Source organism: Phoenix dactylifera, chromosome 15 (genome assembly GCF_051530095.1).
Source record: "Phoenix dactylifera cultivar Ajwa chromosome 15, Ajwa_hap1_PhDact_Kaust_v1.1, whole genome shotgun sequence".
Taxonomy (NCBI): Eukaryota; Viridiplantae; Streptophyta; class Magnoliopsida; order Arecales; family Arecaceae; genus Phoenix; species Phoenix dactylifera.
In genome coordinates, this window is record NC_143204.1 from 18,512,977 (window position 1) to 18,524,836 (window position 11,860).

The window sequence follows — 11,860 nt, forward strand, 5'->3', positions numbered from 1 at the left end:
CAGAACAGTTAGTATCACTACAGAAGATTCACACTGACAAGAATCCAGCTGACATGATGACAAAAGTTGTGACAAGAGAGAAGCTGAAACTTTGTGCCGGATTGGCCGGCATGGATTCTAACTAGCAAGTTAGAGTACAGTCTCCTTCCTCTGTGGGCTGGAGGGGGAGATTGTAAGTGGGTCCAGCCCACTTGAGGAGGCCCAATAGCCCATTAGGGCTTAATCCTTGTTTTTTTTGTAGGACCGCTTGGGAGACCGCGTGATGAAATAAAGGGACGTGTGAACCTGAGGCTGGCGGCACATCAAACATAAAAACTGAAGGGCTTGCGGCTGAGAAACACGGAAAAGAAAACAGAGAAAGGAAGGAGAATACGGCAGAGAAAAAGGAAAAAAAAAAGGAGAAGGGCGCGAGAGAAAAATCCAAAGATTTGCGCACGCCCTACGGAAAAAGAAACAGGTTCTTTTTCTTGTTCTTTTTTTTTTTTTTTCTGGATGTGATTTTCACATGGAGATTTAACAAATTGGGTTATAATCTAAGAGTTGTATTGGATGCTATAGGGAGTTTATAGTATTCATTGCTAGGGATCTCATTACATTCTTGAGTTCATCATACTGTGGTGGTTTGGATGAGATCATTGTTACTCTTAGGGAGGTGATATTGGAGTTTTCCCAATTTGTTGTGAACTCAAGTTTTGGGCATAAACTTGAGGATTGTAAACTCTATATTTATTATAGTGGATTGATTGGATTTGCCCCGTGGTTTTTTCCCTCTACACTGGAGGGTTTTTCCACGTAAATTTGGTGTGTTTTTCTTTTTGCTCTTTAGGTGTTTGATATATTGCCTGTGTGAATATTGCTTCTAGTTGGCTTTGGTTTTGCCCTAGTTTATTCCGCAATATCCCTGTTTTGGCCCCAACAAATAGCAGGAACAATGGCAATTCTTCCAACCATGTCTTTGCGGTGGAGTTTGATACCGTTCAGGCATCTAATCTGTTGAAGGACATCGATGGCAACCACGTTGGTGTCGACATAAACAGCCTTGTTTCCAATGTTTCGAAAACTGCCTCCTACTACACCAGTAATTCCAAGATGGTAGATTTTGAACTGGAGAGTGGGCAGCCAATTCAGGCCTGGATAGACTACGATGGTGTTGCAAAAATTCTGAATGTGGCCATTTCTCCCGTCTCTGTAGGCAAACCAAGCCGACCTCTCATATCATACGCCATCGATCTGTCTTCAATTCTTAAGGAATACATGTATGTTGGTTTCTCTTCATCGACGGGGAAGCTCTCAAGTTCTCATTACATCTTGGGATGGAGCTTTCGGACCAACGGAGTGGCGCGCTCCCTTGATCTATCTCGCCTACCCCTTCCTCCACAACCAGCGAAATCTTCGTCTATTTCCAAAGCCTCTGGAATCAAAATTGGGGTCATATCTTCTCTTGCTACCCTTCTCTTGGTGGCGGTTGCATTCTCTGTTTCCTGGCACTTATGGCAGAGGGCAAAGCTTGCAGAGACTCTTGAGGACTGGGAATTAGATTATCCTCATAGGTTCCCATATAAGGACCTTTACAAGGCAACCAAAGGATTCAAAGAGACAGAGCTCCTCGGGTCGGGTGGCTTCGGCCTTGTGTACAAGGGAACCCTACCACGCACTGGAGAAGAAGTTGCAGTCAAGAAGATCTCTGGTAATTCCAGGCAAGGAGTGAGAGAATTCATAGCAGAGGTGGCGTGCTTGGGCCGCATGAGGCACAGGAACTTGGTGCAGCTCCAAGGATGGTGCAAGCGAAACGAAGACCTCCTTCTGGTCTATGAGTTCATGCCCAATGGCAGCCTTGACACCTTCCTCTTCGAAAGTGAGAAGTGTGGGCTGTTGAGTTGGGATCAACGGTTTAAGATCCTCAAGGGAATTGCTTTGGGACTCGTCTACCTACATGAAGAATGGGAGCAAGTGGTTGTCCACAGAGACATCAAGTCTAGCAATGTTCTATTGGATGCTGAAATGAATGGAAGGTTGGGCGACTTCGGTCTTGCTAGATTGTACGAGCGTGGGAAGAATCCTCACACGACACGTGTGGTTGGAACCTTAGGATACATTGCACCAGAACTGTCGCGCACCGGCAAACAGCCATGGCCAGTTCGGATGTCTTTGCTTATGGTATATTGCTTTTAGAGGTGGCGTGCGGTCGGAGGCCAATCGAGCCCACTGCTGAAACGGAACAGCTACTTCTGATGGACTGGGTGAGGGAGTGCAAAATAAGAGGCCAGCTATTGGAGGTTGTGGATCCCAAGCTTGGGGAGTCCTATGTGAGGGAGGAAGTTGAGCTGGTGCTTAAGCTAGGACTGGTCTGTTCTCAGTCCATTCCAGAGGTCAGGCCTACCATGAGGCAGGTGATCCAATATCTCAACGGGGATGACAGTCTCGCAGATGATATGGCCCTTGTGTTCTCAGAAACGGATTCCTTGGCATCACGCAACTCATATCCTTCATCCTTTGATATGGTGTCTTCCAGCTCCCTCAGCGGAGTTAGGCAGATGTGAAAGGGTTCCATGACCAGTATGTACAAAGGCATTCATGGGTGCTTTCGACTTCTTGTTAGTTTATGGCATGCATGTATTTTTCTACTGCGATGTATTCTTCTACCGCATTCGTCTTCTCCTCCACCTCCTGCCACCGGAGATGAGGCCGATCGCTGGTGTAGCCATTCCATCGAACGACCCTATGAGAAACTCCCAGGCATTGAGATTGTGAGGACCCGTGCGGGCGTGTGTTTAGTCCCACATCGGTTATTCGTTGGGTAAATCTTGGGTACTTATACAGGATCAAGGAACCCAAATAATAACTTCCGGCTAGCCATTTTGGATGAGGTCCTGGGTTGTTACAAATGGTATCAGAGCGGACCCGGCCCATAACCTATGTGGACTAGGGGACACTGCAGCACGGATCTATTTGGGCTGATCACGGTGTGAAGACTTGAATTGGGCCCGTTCTAGGGCCCAACGAACTGAAGTCGGCAAGGGGTGCCGACTTCAGCTGGGTCATCGTGGGGTGACCACGATGACCACGCCGGCCGAACGGCCAGCGAAATCACCGCATCACCCCCCTCTTCCCTCTTCCCCTCTTTCTCTCTCTCTCTCTCTCTCTCTTTCTCTTCTCTGAGAGCCCATCCCTCAAAAAAAATCATCTTTTCCTCCTCTTTCCCCTTCCTTGAGAGCCGCTGCCGCTGCCGTCGCCGGAGCCCCGTCACCGCCGGAGCCGCCATCGCCGCCGGGGAACCACTCGTCAACGACCGGAGGTGAGCAAGACAACATAGATCAATTTTTTTTATGTATATATATGGACATTTGATATGGAAACTAGAAATTATCTTTAATTAGTTATTGATGGTTGATCTGATTTATCTGCCTTGCGTGCCTGCGGGGTCCGCCCTGCAGGTGCGCGGCGTCTGTTCGCGCCCCGGGCCCCGGGTTCGGGGCGTGTTGCCCAGATAGACAACCCAAGAGGGGGGGTGAATTGGGTTTTAAAATAATTATTACAATTATTTGATTTGTGAAATACTAATTAACACTTTTTGCAAGTTGATTAATTAGATGCTATGTGCTGTGAATGAAATGAAAGTAAGAGAGAGACACAAGCAATCACAAACACAATGATTTTATAGTGGTTCGGAGCTAATCCTTGCTCCTACGTCCACTCCCCAAGCCTCACTTGGGAATTCACTATAACCCCTCGGATTACAGCCGGTTGTTTTACAAGCTCACAACCCAACTTGTTGTTTTACGAGGTCACAACGAACTCGGTCGGTTTTCCCAGGCTCACCGACTAGAACCACCCGATTGTTTTCCCGGGATCACAATCGAACCCTCACACGTTGGTTTCAACCTAGGCTCACCAACAAACCTTTACACCCTTGATTCAATCCCCTGATTGAATCAAGTAAGGAACAAATGGAAAGAAGGAACAAAGAGAAAAATACAGCTTCTAAATAAGCAGATATACAGCGATATAATTAAGAGAAAAGTTAAGAGCCCTCAAACAAGTTTATGATGATGTAGAGGAGGGCTTCTCGAACTTTGGGTCTCCTCTTGAATGTCTTGAAGACTAGAAGGCAGGAGGAGACTTCTTTAATGCTGGAAAGAGTTGGTTGAATGGAGTTAATGGTCCTCTTCCTTCTTTTCCGTTGAAAATCAGTTTGCAGATGAAGGATTCTTGTTTTCTTTGAGTGGAATGTTACTACCCTGCTTTGCTACAGTCCTCTGTGGCTATTTAAGCCATTCCCCACGGAAACTAGCCGTTAGACACACTTTACTAGCCGTTCTGCACATTCTGCACATCCTGACAATGTGTCCGTTGGGATCGGAGTCGACTCGCGCGATCTGGAGTCGACTCGGCTGTAGCAGGAGTCGACTCATGCTTTTCTGGAGTCGGCTCGGCAACTGTTCCGGATTTGAATTAAAGTGGTCTTCTCGACTGGGAGTCGACTCGACTTAACCCAGAGTCGACTCGCTAAAATCTGGAGCTGACCTGGCACTTTTGGAGTCGGCTCATCCCAAGGAATCCATAGAGCTATACTTCAACTTTGCTCACTCGAGTCGACTCGGAAATTCTGGGAGTCGACTCGGCGCTCAGAGCCCGAACTCCCGATCTTCTGTCTTTTTGCTCGTGCAGTCTTGGAGTCGACTCGAACTGTTCCGAAGTCGACTCGGCTCTCAGTATCCGAAAAACAGTCTTCTGTCCTTTTGGAGTAGCGCTGCCTTGGAGTCGACTCGAGCTGTCTTGGAGTCGACTCGCGTCTCAGAGACAAAAAATACGGTCTTCTGTCTTTTTGGGGTCGCGCTGTCTCGGAGTCGACTCGAGCTTTGCGGGAGTTGACTCGGCTCTCAGTGTCCGAAAGTTGCTCTCTGACTTTTGCCTTGTATTACACTGAGAGTCGACTCTTGCTTTCTTTGGAGTCGACCTGCCACCCATCGGAGTCGACTCGCGTTCCTCAGGAGTCGACTCGGCTCTCAGGGTCCGAAAATTTCTCTCTGACTTTTTGTCTGTAACTCCCTGGAGTCGACTCATACTACTCCGGAGTCGACTCGGTAAGCATCGGAGTCGACTCGCGCACTTCAGGAGTCGACTCGCTGACAGGTTTTGAGTTGGGTCTTTCTGTTTGTCTGTCAGTTCTCAGTCGGAGTCGACTCGTAATGTTCCAGAGTCGACTCGAGCCTGTGCCAGTGCTTCTGATACGCTTGGAGTCGACTCGTAATATCCCGGAGTCGACTCGAGTCTCAGACTTTGGTTCAAATTGACTTCTTAACTTATCCAAAATGTCTTGAACCAAATCTAGAGACACTTAACCATAAATTCACAAGATTTTCACTGAAACACTAGATTGAATTCATTAGTAAACATAAGATATACTCAAATGCTTTGAGCTCATCAAAATCAAATAGGGTTATAATCAATCACTCCACAATCTCCCCCTTTTTGATGATGACAAAACATTGAGTATATGTAAAGTGAATTGCTCAACAAACAAGGAAATTTATAATAATATTTTAGAATGAATTCAAGTGTCTGGTTATTCAATTTATCCAGAATTGAAAGGTGTGAAACAATAAATTTTGGAGTTAAAGCTCCCCCTTTCATTTGGAATTATATAAGCCTTCATGTCATGCAATCAATTGTTTGGCTTATATATCTTTAATGATTTTGCTTTCTTAAAAATTCAGATTCTCCCCTTCAGCATATGCATTCAACTTTGTTTTGATTCTCTGAATTTTCTTTTAGTGCATTGAAGCTTTTGAACTGAATTTTTGGTTTTTAGAGGGAAAATCTGTCAATTTGTTCTTGAGTAGGATTCAACTAATCTCCGAATATCCCTTGAATAGATTCTGGAGATTACTCCATTAGGAGCCCCAACAGAGAGATAATGAGCCTCGAGGTATCGAATCCACTTAGAACAAATTATTGTGTGTTTTAAAAATTTTTCTTTTTATTGATTTTCATTGATTCCTTTTACATATCTATTACATATTTCTCCCCCTTTTTGTCATCGTATCAAAAAGGAAGAAAGCAGAACACACAAACAAGCAGAGATCAATGTGCACAATTTTGAAGAAATTTGTCTACTCATTGTATTGATGTATATGTAAGTACATTTGTGAATACAATAAGTAAAGCAGTAAATACATGTCAAAGTAAACATAATCAGCTAGGGCTTCCTCGAGGATGTGGCTCCTCGGCTCAGTCTGGATTGCTCCATAAGGAGACTGACTCCATCCGTGACGTTCTCCAGCTGGGTGATGATGGCCGAGGTGGCCGTACTGTGCGTCGTGGATAGCTCGGTCAGAGTCTCCTGAAGTGTATCCAGCTTGGCGATCAGCACATTCGCCAAGCGCTCGGCCCCCTGACTAGTAGTGCCCATATCGTGTCGGATGTCATCTCGCATCTTCCGTGTGTTGCTTGTGACATCGCTCATGTTGGAGAACTGGGCTTGTATCAGGCTTCTGACATTGAAGATCTCTTCCCTCAGATGAGCCGTCATCTCGGTCACGGCTGATAGGGAGGGAACCAATGCAGAAGAAGGTGCAGGGGCTGGACCTCGGAGCTCCCTCAGCAGGTCGTCCCGAAGATCCCGAACAATCTCCTGCCGCAACTCCCGGAGCTGCTCAGGAGAAATCCGAACCTCCATCGGCTGAGTGGGTGGAGCTGAGGAGGAGGGTCCGGCTGAGGTGGTGGGAGCTGAGGTGGAGGGAAAGGTGGGATAATCTGAATCTAGATCAGGACTGGGGGAGCGTCTAGTGGTAGGTGTGGAGGAGGATGGTTTCCTAATCCAGTTTCCCTCTACCTTATGAAATCCCATCCTGTGTAGGATTCCCTCACCCATGCGATCTGTCCATCGCAGTGCGCGAGAGGGTTCCCCCTCAGGAATGGGGATCTCAGACTCCCTAAAGATAAGAGTGTATAGCATCCCATAAGGGAGGGTGAGCCTAGGTCTGTCTAGTGGCTCACATAGGTATCTGTAAATGAGTTTGGGGAAGTTTATTGGAGTATCCTGAAGGAGGTAGAACATAAGGGCTAGGTCCCTCTCAGACACAAAGTCAAAACGGCCGGTTTTAGGGAATAGTGTCCTAGAAATAATGCTCAGGAGGAGCCGCATCTCAACTGAAAGTGAGCTAGCGGACACCTCATCTTGGGGGGACTGGGGTGGACTCCCTAAAATGGCCGTAAGGGCCTCAGTCCTGTCCTCGGGATGAGTGGGAGATACCCCTACTTGGGGAAGATGGAGGATTTGAGCAATGAAATCCTCCGAAATAAATAATGGGACACCCGCTACGGTTCCCTCTATCCCCCCATTGCCCCTATGCACTGTTCCATAGAACTCCCTAACTAGATCTGGGTATGTGGGGAGATCTAAGGAACAAAAGAACTCTAAACCTTGGGCCCTCAACCTCTCTCCTATGGTGAAGCCCTCCCGGGAGAGATAGTCGAAGTTGACGTATCTTCCGGTGGAGACCGCCTTCCCGGCGCACGGTCGCGAGGAAACCTCCCTCGGCGGGGAACGAACCGGAGGTTGTGGCCTCACGGGATCGTTCCGAGCTTTGGACCGTCGCTCGGCACCGGTCGCGGGTTGGGGCCTCTTCCGGCTTGAGACAACCGATTTACGAGGCATTCTTGACATAGGGAAGAGGAATGAAACCTAAAGGACGGAAGAAGATCGACGGGAAAAACCCTAAGGACGGTCGGAGACGATGTGGGACAGTGGCGACGGTGAATAGAAGTTTTGATTAAACGCTTGGATTAGGGTTAAAAACTCGGATCCCGACCGCGAGTCGACTCCAGTAAGTCGCGAGTCGACTCGACCTCGAGTCGACTCCCAAAAATGCGCGAGTCGACTCCCCTAATGCTGTCATCGACCTCGAGTCGACTCCCATCTATGGGCGAGTCGACTCCCCTTATGCTGCCATCGATCTCGAGTCGACTCCTGTCTATGTGCGAGTCGACTCCCCCGTATGAGCCGACTCTGAAACTTACTCGAGTCGACTCGAACTCTGGCACGCACCTAAAAATCATGCTATTTCGTACCAACTAAGGGACAATCACTAAGTTATTATCTGATTTGATGATTATAGATGAGAAACTCCATATTTAACACAAGCTAATCATCAAAATCAATGAACTAGAAGAGAATATCACTAGGATGGATCAATCACTCCTAATCCTCTCCTAAGCACACTAAATCTCTCTTCACTCAAGGGTTTTGTGAAGATATCAGCTAATTGATCATCAGTGCAAACAAATTGAAGTGTCACATCACCATTCAATACATGATCTCTTATGAAGTGATGTCTTATCTCAATATGTTTAGCTCTTGAATGCTGAATTGGATTTTTAGTTAGATTAATAGCACTTGTGTTATCACAATTAATAAGAATTTTATCTTGCTTAATTCCATAATCTTTCAATTGTTGTTTGATCCACATGATTTGAGCACAACAACTCCCTGCTGCAATATATTCAGCTTCAGCAGTAGATAGTGCAACCGAGTTTTGTTTCTTGCTAAACCATGAGATTAAATTTTCTTCTAGGAATTGACATGACCCGCTGGTGCTTTTTCTATCAAGTTTACAACCAGCAAAGTCTGAATCTGTGTATCCTATTAAGTTCAGGCTAGATTCTTTAAAATACCATAAACCTATATTCTTTGTTCCTATTAGGTATTTAAAGATTCTCTTGACTGCAATTAGATGAGATTTCTTAGGATTAGACTGATATCTAGCACACATGCATACACTAAACATGATATCAGGTCTACTTGCAGTGAGATACAATAAAGATCCTATCATACCTCTATACAACTTTTGATCTACAGATTTACCTGATTTATCTTGGTCTAATTTGCAAGATGAGCTCATGGGTGTGCTGATTGACTTGTTTCCCTCCATATCAAACTTCTTAAGCATCTCCTTGATGTATTTAGCTTGATTGATGAAGATCCCTTCTTCAGATTGTTTGATTTGAAGCCCGAGGAAATAGTTCAGCTCTCCCATCATGCTCATCTCAAACTCACTCTGCATCAAGTCAGCAAATTCTTCGCAGAGGCGATTGTTAGTAGCACCGAAAATAATATCATCAACATAAATCTGCACTAATAACATATCTTTGTTTTTCTTCTTTAGAAACAGTGTTGTATCTACATTTCCCCTAGAGAACTCATGTTCTAGTAAGAATTTGCTAAGCCTTTCATACCATGCTCTAGGTGCTTGTTTCAAACCATAAAGTGCTTTGTTCAGTTTATACACATGATTAGGGTATTGATGATTCTCAAAACCAGGAGGTTGTTCTACATACACTTCCTCATTAATATACCCATTTAAAAATACACTTTTTACATCCATTTGAAATAATTTGAAATCCTTAGAGCATGCAAATGCTAATAATAATCTAATTGCCTCGAGTCTAGCTACAGGTGCAAAAGTTTCATCAAAATCTATACCTTCTTCTTGATTATACCCCTTTGCTACTAGTCTAGCCTTATTCCTTATTACAATTCCATTTTCATCAAGTTTGTTTTTATATATCCATTTGGTACCTATAATTGAATATTCAGAAGGTCATTCAACTAGATTCCATACCTTGTTTCTACTAAATTGGTTTAATTCTTCTTGCATTGCATTTATCTAATTTACATCTTTTTCAGCTTCTTCTATGTGTTTGGGCTCAAAATGTGAGACAAAAGCTAGATGATTATTTAAGTTCCTAAGAGAAGCTCTAGTCCTAACAGGTTGAGATGGATCATCTAAAATTAATTCCTTAGGATGCCCGTGAGTATACTTCCAAGCCTTAGTCAGCCCATGATCCACCATAGCCTCTTGGCTTGATGATGCATTTCCAATTAATTTTTGTTCATCATCTTGTAATGTCATCTCATCAATCTTTTCTTCAAGAATTTCAGCATCATCATCAAGATTAACTCTCTTGCTAGAAGAGATATCACTAGAATCATCAAAAACAACATGTATGGATTCTTCTATAACTAGGATTCTTTTATTAAAGACTCTATAGGCTTTACTAGTTGTAGAGTACCCCAAGAATATACCCTAATCAGATTTAGAGTCAAATTTTTCTAGATTATCTTTTCCATTATTATGAACAAAACACCTACATCCAAAGACATGAAAATAGTTCACTTTTGGTTTTCTGTTTTTCCAAAGTTCATAAGGTGTTTTCTTTATAATGGGTCTCAATAAAACTCTATTTAATATATGACATGAGGTATTGATGGCTTCTCCCCAAAAGTACTTAGGGAGGTTACTTTCACATAACATGGTTCTAGCCATTTCCTCTAGAGTTCTATTTTTTCTTTCCACAACTCCATTTTGTTGTGGTGTCTTAGGTGCAGAAAAATTATGAGTTATCCCCTTTTTACTACAAAACTCATCAAATAAATAATTTTCAAATTCGGTTCCATGGTCACTTCTAATAGCTATGACTGAAGTATCTCTAGCATTTGTTACTTCTTTATGAAATTTCTTGAAAATTAAAAATGCTTGATCCTTATGAGCTAAGAACATGACCCAAGTGTATCTAGAATAATCATCTACAATAACTAGACCATATTTATTTCCACCTAGACTTGTGGTTCTAGTTGGTCCGAATAGATCCATGTGTAGTAGTTCTAGAGGTCTAGAGGTAGAGACACAATTTATAGATTTAAAGGAGTTTCTTGATTGTTTGCCAAATTGACATGCTTCACATATTTTATTCTTTTCAAACTTTAGTTTTGGCAAACCTATCACGGAATCTCTTTTAACTAGTTTTGATATTGTGTCCATGCTTGCATGACCTAACTTACGGTGCCATAACCAACTAGCATCATTATCCTTAGTTTCATTAACAACTAAACATGGGTTATGTTTGGCAAGATCCTCAAAGTCTACAACATACACATTCCCACGTCTTATTCCTTTAAAAACTAAACTATTGTCATTTGAGTTGGTTATGATGCATAGTGATGGTTTGAACAAAACATCAAAACCTCTATCACACAATTGACTAATGCTAAGTAAATTATGCTTTAGACCATCAACATGTCGAACATTATCAATAAAGGTTGAAGGGGTAATTTGTACTTTACCTATACCAATGATGTGACCTTGGTTATTGTCTCCAAAAGTCACAGCACCTCCCTTCTTAGCTTCAAGGGTGAAGAATTGATCCTTGTCACCCGTCATGTGTCTTGAGCAGCCACTATCTAAGTACCAACAATTTTTGTCGACCTTGGCTGCAAGACACTCCTACACAAGCAAATCATACAATTTTAGGTACCCAAGTTTTCTTGGATCCTTCATGGTTAGTAATGTTGGTTCCTTTTGGAACCCAAACCCTTTTAATTTTTCTTTTAGTTTTTTCTTTTCTATAATCACACACATTTGCTTTATGTCCTAATGTTCCACAGCAAAAATATGTTACTTTCTTAGTTTTACTTTTCCCAGCTTTAACAAAGAAATTACTAAGGAGTTTTTGCTTATTTTTAGGTTTATACCCTAAACCAGCTCTATTGAATACAGCTCGTTGACTATTAAGTATCATCTCTAATTTTTCTGAGCTATAAGTAAATTTTTCTACAAAAGGTTTGTACTTTTCAAGTTCTAGTGTCAATTTTTGTTTTTCTGTTTTTAGATTATTTAGGTCTTTTGTGAGACTCTCTTTTATGATATGATTATTGTTTTTAAGTTCTAATATTTCTTTGTTCAGCCTATCGTTATCTTTAGTTAAGGTATTAGTCTTTTGAATTAAGATTTGATTGCTTGTCTTGAGTTCTGAATTTTCTTTGATAATAATATCTTTTTCTTTAACTAATGTATCATAC

At 43.0% G+C, this 11,860-nt stretch overlaps 1 pseudogene; it reads left to right on the plus strand.

The window, feature by feature from the left end:
• Positions 1–907: 907 nt before the first annotated feature.
• LOC120113262 (L-type lectin-domain containing receptor kinase S.4 pseudogene) lies at positions 908–2,588 on the plus strand (annotated as a pseudogene).
• Positions 2,589–11,860: the final 9,272 nt, after the last annotated feature.